The sequence below is a fragment of the Hyperolius riggenbachi genome, chromosome 6 (assembly GCF_040937935.1).
Source record: "Hyperolius riggenbachi isolate aHypRig1 chromosome 6, aHypRig1.pri, whole genome shotgun sequence".
NCBI lineage: Eukaryota > Metazoa > Chordata > Amphibia > Anura > Hyperoliidae > Hyperolius > Hyperolius riggenbachi.
Genome location: NC_090651.1, coordinates 62268898 through 62281951, shown reverse-complemented (window position 1 = coordinate 62281951; position 13054 = coordinate 62268898). Strand labels below are relative to the sequence as shown.

Here is a 13054-nt window from a genome sequence, read left to right as displayed (position 1 = left end):
AGCCAGTCATGCACTCCTGCACCCCGCCATGCTCCCATGCCCGGGAGGGTTCTACATCTGCGCAGCACAAAACTTTCCCAGCGATAGCAAGACAGGAGGTGCGCGTGTGGCCGAGCCACTTGCGCAGAAGTGCATGGATGACTGGATCAGGGCCGTTTCTTGGGCAGTGCGGGCAGGGCAAGCGCCCTGGGCGCAGACCGGCAAGTAGAAGAAGGGGGCGGAGGCAGAAGGACATAACCACTCGGGAGTTGGTGACGCGCGGTGCAGCCAAATGGAAGAAGATGATTACTAGCACGGTCACCTTCCTTGACTCCTCCTAGGCTGCCTGCGTTGGACGTCAAGACATCAATCCTCACATCACCACCGTGTGATGACACCTGATGTCATGTAGCGGTACTGCAGGCTGTCAGTGCGCGGCACCCATGGAGGAGTCGGCTTTCCTGGCTCTCTTCGCCTGTGTGTTTTCCTGGTCCCTGCTTCCTCCTGCATGAGCGGCTGGTCACTAGTAAGTAGGCAGATCTACTTGTGCCCTTTGGCTGTATGACTGTCCCTGAAAAAAGCTGTACAATGTTTATAAACGGCGGTTTCGCTGTCTAACAGTCTCCGAGTGGTGATCGGCACTAGGAGAGTGAAGGCGGAGCGTGCGATCTCCTGCTAGCCCCATAGAAGGCCGTTCACGCCAATCGGCATGGAGCGGTCCTGGGGCTGCTGCCACCTTCACACCAATTGGTGTGGAGCGTTCGGCAAGAATATATATATATATATATATACATATATATGTATGTATATATGTATATGCATGTATATATGTATATGTGTGTGTAATATATATATATTGTGATAAAACGTGGAAAAGCCGCCGCGTGTACTGGCGGCAAGGCGGCTGATTGGCTGATTCCGCATCCAGCGTGGCGGTTTGCACGCAGCAGCGTGCGTCTGGTGTGGCTGGGTCTGTTAATTCACACAGGCTGAGGAATACGCGCGCGCTCTGAGAGTCAGAACCTTTATGACAAACAAGGAGGGATCAGCTGACCAGGTTGGTCAGCTGACCTCAAAGCAAGTGGCTATTGGTTGATCGCTGATGGGTGGCGCCGGAGAGCGCCTCGCTATATATAGTCACTGCTGGTCAGTCTCAAGTTGTCTGCCGTTGCGAACACTTACGTGAAAGCACTCAGACCTTAGTCAGACCCTACAGTGTGTTAGAACCAGGAGGACCTGGGAATTCACACTGAGCCAGATTACTTCTGTGTATTATTGTGTTATACGTCAGACTAGTTCCAGGGTGTTGAGACTACGGACCTCACACCCAAGATTAGGGACTCTGTGTTATCATTCTGTTATACTCCAGACTAGTTCCAGGGTGTCGAGACCACGGACCTCACACCCAAGATTAGGGACTCTGTGTTATCATTCTGTTATACTCCAGACTAGTTTCAGGGTTTCGAGACCACAGACCTCACACCCAAGACTAGGCATTGTTGATATCTGTTATGACCTATTGCATTCCTGACTATCCCTCTGCTTTCTGATTCGGTACCTATGCATATCTGATTACCTGTTGCCAAACCCTGCCTGCCTTTGGATACCGAATCAGCCTTCTGTCCATGTACCTTATCTGTCTGTATGTTGCCGACCTGGCTTGTCCGACCTTGAGAGCTATCTCTCCCCTTAAGTGATAGTCTCCAGACCTGCTAGTGACATCCACCTTTCAGGTGTCACTCACTCACAGGTTCTTCCTACCTTCAGCCTGGGACTCCACCCCTTTGGAGGCCTCAGACTGTTGGACGGTTTTTGCATTTCTCAAAAGGCAGTATCGTCCATACTGCCAGAGACCACCTGCTCCTCGGGTGGTCTTACTCAAAGTCATTACTGTTGCACCAAACACTCACATTATAAGGTGTCCAGAGGTTATCTGTGATTCTGCAGATCATCAATAATCAGGTATATATCTGCATTTTTGGTGATACTGCAGATCACCAACAATCAGATTCTCTCTGTGTGCTGACACCGATCGTTTTTTATATATATATATATATATATATATATATATATATATATATATATATATATATATATATATATATATATATATATATATACACACAATATACACACAGTGGCTTGCAAAAGTATTCGGCCCCCTTGAAGTTTTCCACATTTTGGTCATTTTGGTCTTCATTAAGGTAAGCCACCTCACATCTTTTATCTTTATTTGTTTTTAATGTAACTGGGCGCCTCTTCCCCTTTTAGCCCGTGCTTCACCCCCTTATGAGAGGGGTGTCATTTACACCTGACCCTTAGTGGTTCCAAACACTTTAAAGGTATATCAGAGTGTGTGTGTGAGTGCAACCGCCACCAGGTCATCTGGAAACCCGAGCAAAGTCGGGTTATACATCTCCACCTGCCTACTACAGTTGATTGCACTTCTGCCACCCACCTTTGTATTATTCAACTGCTACCTACTCGTCTTTGACCTATCGTGACATATTGCACCATTTGGGCTCCTGTTGTCTGTCTTTTTCCTTTTTCACCCCCAACTGCTGATCATCACAAGCTTCTGCATTAGTTCTCCTGAGCATTGCCATGCTTATATATATATAACATAACAAAAGTTTTTATTACACAGCAAGGCACATATCTATCTGCACTTAGTTGATGTCCTCTTTGATGAACAAATCTTCCGTATTCGCATAGAGCTGGTTATGCATCATGCTTTGCAGCGCAGTATCATCTTTTCCAGTCTGCTGGTGACACACAATGGAACATTTATCAAAGTGATCCTCTGCACTTTCATGCGGCCCCAAGTTTGCCTCCTGAGAAGTGTCGCTTATACCTCTAATTCTATAATCACATTAATCTCTTGTGCCTTTGATAAATGGCCCTCATTTAACGCATCTGCTAAATGAGAATCTTGGCTTTTTGAATCAGCCACCCAATATTTCACCTGCATTTTGCATGGAACATGAGATACAATAATCTGTTTAGAATGCTGCCCCTAGTTATATCTGCTAGACCTGTGCTCTTGCCTTGCACAAACGTTACTCGGGAAATTGGATTAGAATGGAGCTGTAACATTTCATGCTTAAGCGATTTACAGATGCCTATCTATCTATCTATCTATCTATCTATCTATCTATCATATGAATCAATCTGTAAATGGTTGTTAACGGGGGTTGTAACATCAAAAAATAAAAAACAAATTGCTAAAAATAATACTTAGTGCCCTAAAGGTATGTCATTTTTTTTTCTAAAATAGGTCCTTAAAGCGGATCCGAGATGAAAAACTAACTATAACAAGTAACTTGTCTATATATCTTATCTAAAGTTTAGATAGTTTACACAGCAAATCTAGCAGCAAACAGCTTTAATAGAAAATGATTATTTCTTCCTGTGATACAATGACAGCAGCCATGTTGTTTGTAAACATTACACAGAGGCAGGTTTATCTGTATCTTGAGCACTCAGCCTGTGAAAAAAAACTAATCCCCCCTCCTCCCTCCTCCCCTCTGCCTCTGAAATCAATGGCTAGTAACACCTCCTCCTCCTGCCCAGACTGAGCTCCCATGAGCCCTTGCTACTGCCAAGGCTCTCTGAAAACCTCTGGGCATGGTTTATTTAGTTTATAGGGAATTAGAGTATTAACACAAAAAAAAAAAAGTATTTGGCTTAAGGAATGCCCTATAAACAATAGGAACACAATTATGCAATGAGTAAAATTTCATCCCGGATCCACTTTAAATGTCCCCCAATTCTTGTTTTTACCTGGTCTGGTTGCCTTTGCCTAACTGCAGGAACTGTGCAATGCCAGAGCGATTCTGTTTTTTTTTTCCCTAGCTACATTAAGAAGCTTATCTATTCTCAGCATGCACATTACAGAAAATATTCCTATTTCAGATAAGGACACTACGATCAGATGGTAATTGAGTGCCCACTTCCCTTTCTTGTGCCTTTGAAGAATTTACACAGTGGTGTAAACCTGCTGTCTAGGTGATACTTGCTATGGGAGGGATAATAAGCTGTGGCAGTTGGGTGGAAAAATTAACACTGAGCTGCTGAGCTGTGTGGGTTGCAAGAAAAAATAAAAGGGCAGAAGTGATGTCACTTTTGGCATCACAGAGAAATAGTAAAGATGGAAACCAAGCAGAAATATTCTTTTCTTTTTTTTTATATATCACATTTCTCCTAAATCTGACAGTGAACACTGGCTAGGTAAGTTAAATGGGTAATTTGTTATTGGATCTTTTTTTTTTTTTTTTTTTTTTTTTTAGTTAATATGGAGTTTCATCCGACTTTAAGATCAAAACAACCTTGTGTCAAATATGTTCAAAAATAAAAGTGAAAATAAACCAATAATTTGCAGGCTACTCCACAGTGTTTCAGGTAGAACACAAACAGACACATAGAACACAAAAAAACTAGTCTGGCACAGATTACCAAAAAGATTGGGCAGCCGGTCAGTATCCAATCTTATTATCAGCAGAGACTCATGTGGCATTAGCTTCATCATCAGAACATGGATGTTTTCCAGTGGTAGCAGAAATGATTGGACACTGGAAAACCAAGCCAAAATGGGTGATTAGCATAATTTAAGGTTATCAGCGAGGAATAGCTGTGGGTAAGGAAGGCTAGTCATAGAGGTTAGGATAGGGAGTAGTTAGCTTTCGTTGTCAGGGTTAGAAAGTTAAGGCCAGTCGTTAGTTTTCAGGGAACAAGTTTAACATTAGAAAAGGCAAGGGGGCAAGGGATGTCGGAAGCCTTCAAAGTGTAGTAATGCACTAAATGCAGTAATGCACATTGTGAGAGATTAGCCAAACTGGCACAATACCAGATGAAGTGGACCAGACCTGCGAAATGTGGTATGTGCCAAGAAAATTCCAATCAATATATTTGACTAAGATGCTTTTTGAGAGGTGAATGCAATACTTACCGTACCTCTTATTTTAAATATTGTTATCTGGGCACCTCCTTACAACTTTACTGTAGGGGAAAGGTTAGGGCTCGTTATCAGGACTGCATAATCATTAAGGGGATATGCTAGTTAGACATTGGGAAGGGGCTTTATTGTTAAGGGGAATGGTTAGGTCAGTGTTTCTCAAACCTGTCCTCATGACACCCCAACGGTGTATGTTTGGCAGGCAACCTAACCTATGCACAGGTGGAGTAATTAGTGTCCCAGCTACATGGAATCCACCTAGCTGAGACACTAATTACCCCGCCTGAGCACAGGTGAGGCTGCCTGCAGAACATGCACCGTTGTGGACTCATGAGGACAGGTTTGAGAAACACTGGGTTAGGTGATTGATGGTGGGAATTGCACTCAAAACACTAATGTAAAAGCTATGTCATATTGGACATAGCAAACTATCTAATAACATTACAGATACTCTCTTTATCATTTGGAATCACACGGGTCCTTTCATGTGTCCAGATCAGTGCTGGGTGTGGAATGGAGAAGCCATTTAATTAGCAGTTTTTAAGAAGACGTCCTGTTTTGTCTGGGTGGTAATTTTTTTAACTTGCACCAGTGACGCGAAAACATATAATCATTTAGTGTGTTCCCGGCGTTGACTCATGCAGAGACAGGCCTCACCGCCTGCATACTGATGAAAAGTGAAAACCTCACAGCTCAGCCTTTTCCCATTCATGCTGGAAATAAATTTCTGGGAGGAAAATAAATCAGAATTTTCCATTTTCAGCTATTGCTGCCACAAGCCTGGACTGCACTCCCCTCATTCTCTCTCTGTTTCTGCATTTCCTTCCATCACTCACCCAATTCTCTTCTCCCATTTCTCTTCTCTCTTCCACTATAACTTCCCATCCTCCTCATCTCTCTTCACATTCTCTCCTTACTCCTCTCTCTTCCACTATAGCCTCCTGGCCTCTTCCCATTCTCCCCTTTTCCCGTCTCTTCCACTACAGCCTCCAATCCTCCTCATCTTTCTTCAACGTTAGCCTCCCATCCTCTTCATCACTCTTCCTATATTCCCCTTTCTCCCCTCTCTTCCACTATACTGTAGCCTTATCATCTTTCTTCCCATACTCCCCTTTCTCCTCTCTCTTCCCCTATAGCCTCCAATCCTCCTCACCTCTCTTCCCATAATCCCCCTTCTCCTCTCTCTTCCACTATAGCCTCCTCATCTCTTTCCATTCTCCCTTTTCTCCTCTCTCTTCCACTATAGCCTCCCATCCTCCTCATCTTTCTTCCACGTTAGCCTCCCATCCTCCTCATCACTCTTCCCTTACTCCCCTTTCTCTTCTCTCTTCCACTATAGCCTTATCATCTTTCTTCCCATACTCCCCTTTCTCCTCTCTCTTCCACTATAGCCTCCTCGTCTCTTCCCATTCTCCCCTTTCTTCCCTCCCTTACACTATAGCCTCCTCATCTCTTTCCATTCTCCCCTTTCTCCTCTCTCTTCCACTATAGCCTCCCATCCTCCTCATCTTTCTTCCATGTTAGCCTCCCATCCTCCTCATCTCCTCATCACTCTTCCCTTACTCCCCTTTCTCTTCTCTCTTCCACTATAGCCTTATCATCTTTCTTCCCATACTCCCCTTTTTCCTCTTTCTTCCACTATAGCCTTACATCCTCCTCATCTTTCTTCCACGTTAGCCTCCCATCCTCCTCATCACTCTTCCCTTACTCCCCTCTCTTTTACTTTAGCCTCATCTCTCTTCCCATACTCCCCTTTCTCCTCTCTGTTCCACTATAGCCTCCCATCCTCCTCACCTCTCTCCCTATACTCCCCTTTCTCCTCTCTCTTGAACTGTAGCCTCTCATTCTCCTCATATCTCTTCCCATACTCCCAATATAGCCTCATCACCTCTCTCCCTATACTCCCCCTTCTCCTCTCTCTTGAACTGTAGCCTCTTATTCTCCTCATATCTCTTCCCATTCTCCCAATCTCCTCTTTCTTCCACTATAGCCTCCCATCCCCCATTGTATAATAATCCATAGAATCAAAGTAGGGGTCTGCACATAGACTTCAATCAGGAACAGTTTAAGTTTATTATCCCATAACATATATAGACATCTGACCATACACCGATGATCGTTTCAGAGCCTATCCAGTCCCCTTTGTCAAGGCTAGGGTAGTGCTCCTGATTAAAGTCTGTGTGCGGACCCTTGCTTTGATTGTATGTATACAAAGCATGCACCATGCCCAATGCATGCTGTGTTGATTGCATCGACACCGGTAAAATTGCTGTGTGCTGTGTGCATTCTGTTTGGTCCACAGAAGACGCCTATAAAGACAAGGAATGTGGGGAGAGTGAATCTGTGATTGTGTTTTATATGTTGCATACCATTGGGAAGAAGGCGATCTCCATCCACCTGCTGCTGCTATTGTTTAGCATCATTTACCCACTTTCTGGTACTAGATGCAGTTTAGGACTGTCGTCGTGTTTGGCTGTGAGAATGCCTACAGCGTGGTGAGTGGAGCGCGCCTCTCTTTTTCGTTTTTAATTGGTTTTAACTATTGGGGATTGTTGAAATTTATTACGGAACATCAACAAACTGTTGTTATTTAAATGAGCTGAGAAGCTCTGTGGATTTAGTTATGTTTAACTTTTAAGCAGCGCCTCCCCTGCCCTCCACGCAGGGCAATCTGCAGCTGCTTAGCGGCTTTTGCTTATAAGCGACTGGAGGGGGACGTCTTGTGTATGCCGCTGTTTCGTTTTTATTAAATAATCTGTCATCCAGAGTCAGGCTGCTCAAACAGAAAAACACAATGCCAATATAGAGTGTCAGGAATATTTATTACTTCCAGCCAGGCTTGTCGCTTGCGCAGTCCGCAGTTTGGATTTCACACTTGAAAGAAATTTAAAGATGTACATGAGAATTCCCCGCAGGACATCAGCCCGGGTCCCGTGTCCATTGTCAGGTCTATTTCAGGCCTGGATGGAGAGTCATCATGGGGGAATCACTCAGCGTCAGGATCCTGGCTCAGTCTATTTCCTTAAATTTCTTTTATGCTCGCAGCCGGTCACACTCCCATTCCCATGCTATAGGGTGTTTTTTTTACCGTTAAAGGGACCCTGTATTGAAACAAAAATAAATAACCTAAGCACAGCCCCATGAAGATCACTGGTTTTATTTAGACCTGAACTCTTGCACAGGACAGAAGCAAAACATAGAGAAATGCACCTTGTATATATTTAGAGAGTTTAGCCTGTCTAATTCCCCCTTATCTGTGACTAATCACAACTGTAATTTGATCTCTCAGCTGTGTCAGCTGGCTGCCTCGGCAAAGCAGCTAATTTGTAAGCACAAGAGGTCAACCCTATGTTTGCTTCCATGAAAGCAGGAAGTAGACACACTGCAGATTTATTGCAGGATTTTTATTAGCTGTAACAAAGAATTTTTTTTTATTTAAAGGTTATTATGCTGTTACTTATCTTTTTAGAACTGAGAGGACGGTCTAAGTTTGGGTCCACTTTAAAGAGAATCTGTATTGTTAAAATCGCTCAAAAGTAAACATACCAGTGTGTTAGGGGACATCTCCTATTACCCTCTGTCACAATTTTGCCGCTCCTCGCCGCATTAAAAGTGGTTAAAAACAGTTTTAAAAAGTTTTTTTGTAAACAAACAAAATGGCCACCAAAACAGGAAGTAGGTTGATGTACAGTATGTCCACACATAGAAAAATACATCCATACACAAGCAGGCTGTATACAGCATTCCTTTTGAATCTCAAGAGATCATTTGTGTGTTTCTTTCCCCCATGCACTGAAGTTTCAGGCTGCTCTTTTCTTCCTGCAAACAGCTTTGCCCTTGTTTGTAATTCCTCCAGTATGTGAAAGCCCAGCCAGCTCAGAGGAAGATTTATTTAGCTTGTAAAAGATAAGAGAGAAGCTGCTCTAATCTAAATAACACACAGGCAGTGTGCAGAGAGAGGCCTGGAAGGGGGCGTTCATAGCAGAACCACAACACTGAAGAACTTGGCAGCCTTCCAGACACAGGCTGACAAGTCTGACAGGGGAAAGATACATTGATTTATTACAGAGACAGTGATAGTATAAAGTGCTGCAGTTAGCCAGAACACATTAGAATAGCTTTTGGAACTTGTAGGATGATAAAAAACAGGATGCAATTTTTGTTACGGAGTCTCTTTAAGGTGTGTGCATACACCCAAATACTATCACATGGTGCGTGGCTCAATCCCTCAGGCAACAATCAGGGCCAATTGCTGTACAGATGCATCACTAGCATACAGGCTAGCGATGCATTCCTTTGTTATGGAGGGGGAGGAGGGATGACTGTGCAGCCCATGGTTATTATTATTATTGATTTATATAGCATCTTCCCCTTCGCTATTTGTCTGCCTCTTCTTCCTTCTCACTATGCAGATAGCGCACAGAAATTTGACCTGTGTTTAAACCTTTAGCAGACAATTTATTTAGAGGCTTGCAAGTGCTCCAGGCCAATTTATTTTAGCACTTTTTTATTTCTTATTTGTTACATTTCCCTGCTTCTTATTAGTACTGCTGTATTTATGACTACTTGTCACTAAGGGGGCAGTATGAGACAATAACGGAGGACTTCTGAATTTAGTTTACAGATTTTTGCTATATTTTTTGCTAGCAGAGAGAGAGATCAAAGCATTCCAATTTCCAAGGATTTATAGCACAATGAATTCAAACAAGAAATTGAAGCTGCTTATGGGTTAAGGTTTGTACAGATGCCCAATTACTGTCACCCGCACGGTACATGACTCAGTCCCTCAGACGACAGTTAGGGGCGAGTGTTGTAGAGATGCATCACTAGCTTATAGTATAGCAATGCATTCAGTTGTTATGGAGGGGGAGAGAATGAGTGTGCAGCCCATGATTATTATTATTATTATTATTATCATTATTGATCTGATGTTGGATACCAAGGACTGCTGTATTGTGATTGTTGAGTGAAATCACATTATGAGCAGAAAAGGGCGGAGTCAGCCAATGCAGTTTCATGATGCAGCCAACGTCTTTGCAAATGATCCCCAGAAAATGACACAAAGGGTATATGTATGTACAGCGCTGCGGAAGAACATTTTCTGGGCAGAACTCTCCAAAACAATGCCACAATAATTTGTAATGTTTTCTTAGAAAACATTTTTTTAAAAACTGTATTTGTGTAGTAAGCCTTTAAATAAACAAATAAAGTATCAAAAAATAAATTGCTATACTTCATGTTTAAACAAAATTTGTAAATCTCTTCTGTCTGGTGAATGATTATGGCCCCTTCCCTCTATCAGTCAATTAATTTCGCTGGCTGTCATTCGTGATGACTTACCTGTCACGTTCTGACGACTCTATGGCAACCCCTGAGATTTGTCGACCTCCGCTGTCTTCTCGGTTGGAGGAAATGTTTTTTTGCCGGTGAGGATTTTAATTGCCGCACTCGCGTTGGGTGACTTGTGAGGAGCCGCGGATGAGGCCTCCTAAGCGTCAGATGCTGCTAGTAAATTAAAGCCACTAAGCTGAGACATGGACAGAATTAGGCAAAGGAAAATTCCCGGCGGGAGATGTGTGTGTGTGGGGGGGGGGGGGGGGGTTGAATATTTTATAGCCGGGATTGTAGCATCAGGCGCCTGCTACAAATATTGATGTGACAAGATGCAGAGGGATCACTCGCTACTGCCACGTAAACATAAAGAGGGTGACTGCAGGAACTTTAATTGCTGGTAATAATAATGTATTCACTAATATAATTAGCCCTTCAGGGGTAAATAAATACAGAAAACTATAGGAGGTAGGGCTCATTTAAAGTGATGGTGACATTGAGAAGATTGAGATGTTGCCTTTTAGGTGCGTTGTACAAATAAGAATCAACAGGCGCTATTAGCATAGCAGTGCATTACCCTCGTCTGCTTTTGTCGCCAGGGCCAGAGCTATCATAGGAAAAAATGGGCAATTTCCCCAGAGCCTGCAGGGGCCCCCAAGGTGGCCCCCCCCTATCTTAACTGTTGCTCCCCAGGGACTCTGTAGAGTCTGTTAAGTTGGGAGTGGATTGGGGGAGGGTCAGTAGCCAGCTCAGGGGCCCAGGAGGGAAATTTGGCTGCAACAAAGGGCCTCTAATGGCGCTTTTTGGTCGGGGAGTGTCTGTTGGGGGGGCCCCCAGGCTAATTTTGCCCTAGGGCCCCATTTTTTACTTGAACCGGCCCTGTTTGTCGCCTGTTCATTTGAATATCGACATGCAGCAACTGTAGAGAAAGAAGGAATGGGAGGGGTCATTGGGCCAGTAGTTCATCAATGATCACCTATTTCATTTCTTAAAGCGGAACTGTAGATAGGATTAAAATAAACTGTTTCACGTACCTGGGGCTTCTGCAAGCCCCCAGCAGCCGTCCTGTTCCGCACCGGTCCTCCACAAGCCTCCGTTCTCCCGCCACCAGCTGCTGTCGGTTTCGGCACCGGCCCACTGCGTATCCTTTCTTCGCGTTCCAATCCGCAATAGTGCAACTGCAAACGGGAACGCGGAGAAAGGAAACGCTTGGCAGGGCTGCGCTGGCCTCAACTAACAAGTCAAGGAACGGAACGGAGCAGTGGTGGGAGAACGGAGGCTTGTGGAGGACCGGCGTGGGACAGGACGGCTGCTAGTGGCTTGCAGAAGCCCCAGGTAAGTGAAACAGTTTATTTTAATCCTATTTACAGTTCCACTTTAAAATGTATCTTGTATTCGTATAGGCATCTTGACATCTTCAGGGCAGTTTCCAGGCTAAATGTCACCCCAGGCAAGGTTGTAAAAATCGTGCCAAGCCAAACCCCCTCCCCCGCCGGCTTGAGAACACTAATTGTAATATTAGGTAGCCCCCATTTTAAGGTAGCCAGAGGTGGCCCCCAGTATTAGGTATCCAGATGTAGCCCCCCCCCCAGTATAGGTAGCCATATCAATAGTCCCTCTAGTATAGGTAGCCACATACAGCACCCCCCCCCCCCCAATTATGCATCTGAACGGTGTCGGCGCAATGATGTTGCTTGAGAACTCGGGTCCCGATCCCCGTCCGGCTACATCTATTGAGCATGTGTATAGGCCTTAAAGCTTACACACAGAAATACAGAAATATTACAAACAAACAAACACTTTTCTCCTGGCGGACTCAAAGCGCCCTATAGGCAGTAGCAGTGTTAGGGAGACTTGCCGAAGGTCTCCTACTGAATAGGTGCTGGCTTACTGAACAGGCAGAGCCGAGATTCGAACCCAGGTCTCCTGTGTCAGAGGCAGAGCCCTTAACCATTACACTATCCAGCCACCTTAGAGCTGTTGTACAGTGAACAACACAGTCTACAGGCTGCATAATAGTCACATTATTTAGACCAGCAACACCAACTTTGTAAGCACAGGCAGTTAGTGCGAAAGGTGTAAGTTTAGGAGAATAAATGGTTCATTAATGGTTATCACTAGTCAAAGCACATAAAGAGACGATCATTACAACTATGGCACCAGTAAAGACCTAGTGTAGTGACTAAAGAAGGAGCACATGGTGGAGCAGCTAGCTAATTAAGCTAATTGTAGTGCGACCAGAAATATGGGCGTGTGCTTAATTAATATCCACAATTCCCATAGTGGGCGACCATTTTTTTGTTGCTGGGAAGGGGGGTTATATGTTGCTCAAGGAGGGGGGTGGTTATTAGTTGTTGGGTGGGGGAGAGTTGTTAGTTGCCCGGGGGGAGGGAAGGCTATTAGTTGCCCAGGGGGTTATTAGGTGTCCGGGGGTAGGGTAATCAGTTGATTAGTTGCCAGAGGGAGTTATTAGTTGCCCAGGGGGTTATTAGGTGTTCAGGTGGAGGGTAATTAGATGATTAGTTGCCCGGGGAGGGTAAATAGTTGCCCAGGGAGTTATTAGTTGTTTGAGGGGAGGGTAATTAGTTGATTTGTTGCCTGGGGGGGTGCTGCCTGGAGGAGAGTTATTAGTTGCCGGGGGGGGGGGGATTAGTTGATTCATTGCCTGGGGGGGTTATTAGTTGCCTGGAGGAGAGTTATTAGTTGCCGGGGGGGATTAGTTGCCCACCAGGGGAGGGTTCTGTGTGAGGGTAGGGAGAAGTCAGGTCATAGTGAAATATCAGCAAATAT

At 44.4% G+C, this 13054-nt stretch overlaps 1 protein-coding gene and 1 long non-coding RNA gene across 13 annotated transcripts in view; one reads left to right on the top strand and one right to left on the bottom strand.

Annotated features, from left to right (window-relative positions):
- DAB1 (DAB adaptor protein 1) overlaps positions 1-13054 on the top strand; it is a 996155-nt gene that overhangs the window by 14010 nt on the left and 969091 nt on the right. The gene's annotated exons all lie outside the window — the stretch shown is intronic.
- The window catches only part of LOC137520877 (uncharacterized), a 169001-nt gene continuing 163683 nt past the window's right edge, over positions 7737-13054 (bottom strand). For all 3 annotated transcript variants that reach the window (XR_011021958.1, XR_011021959.1, XR_011021957.1), the window contains one exon: positions 7737-8034. This is a non-coding gene — a long non-coding RNA (uncharacterized lncRNA). The remainder of the gene's footprint in view (positions 8035-13054) is intronic.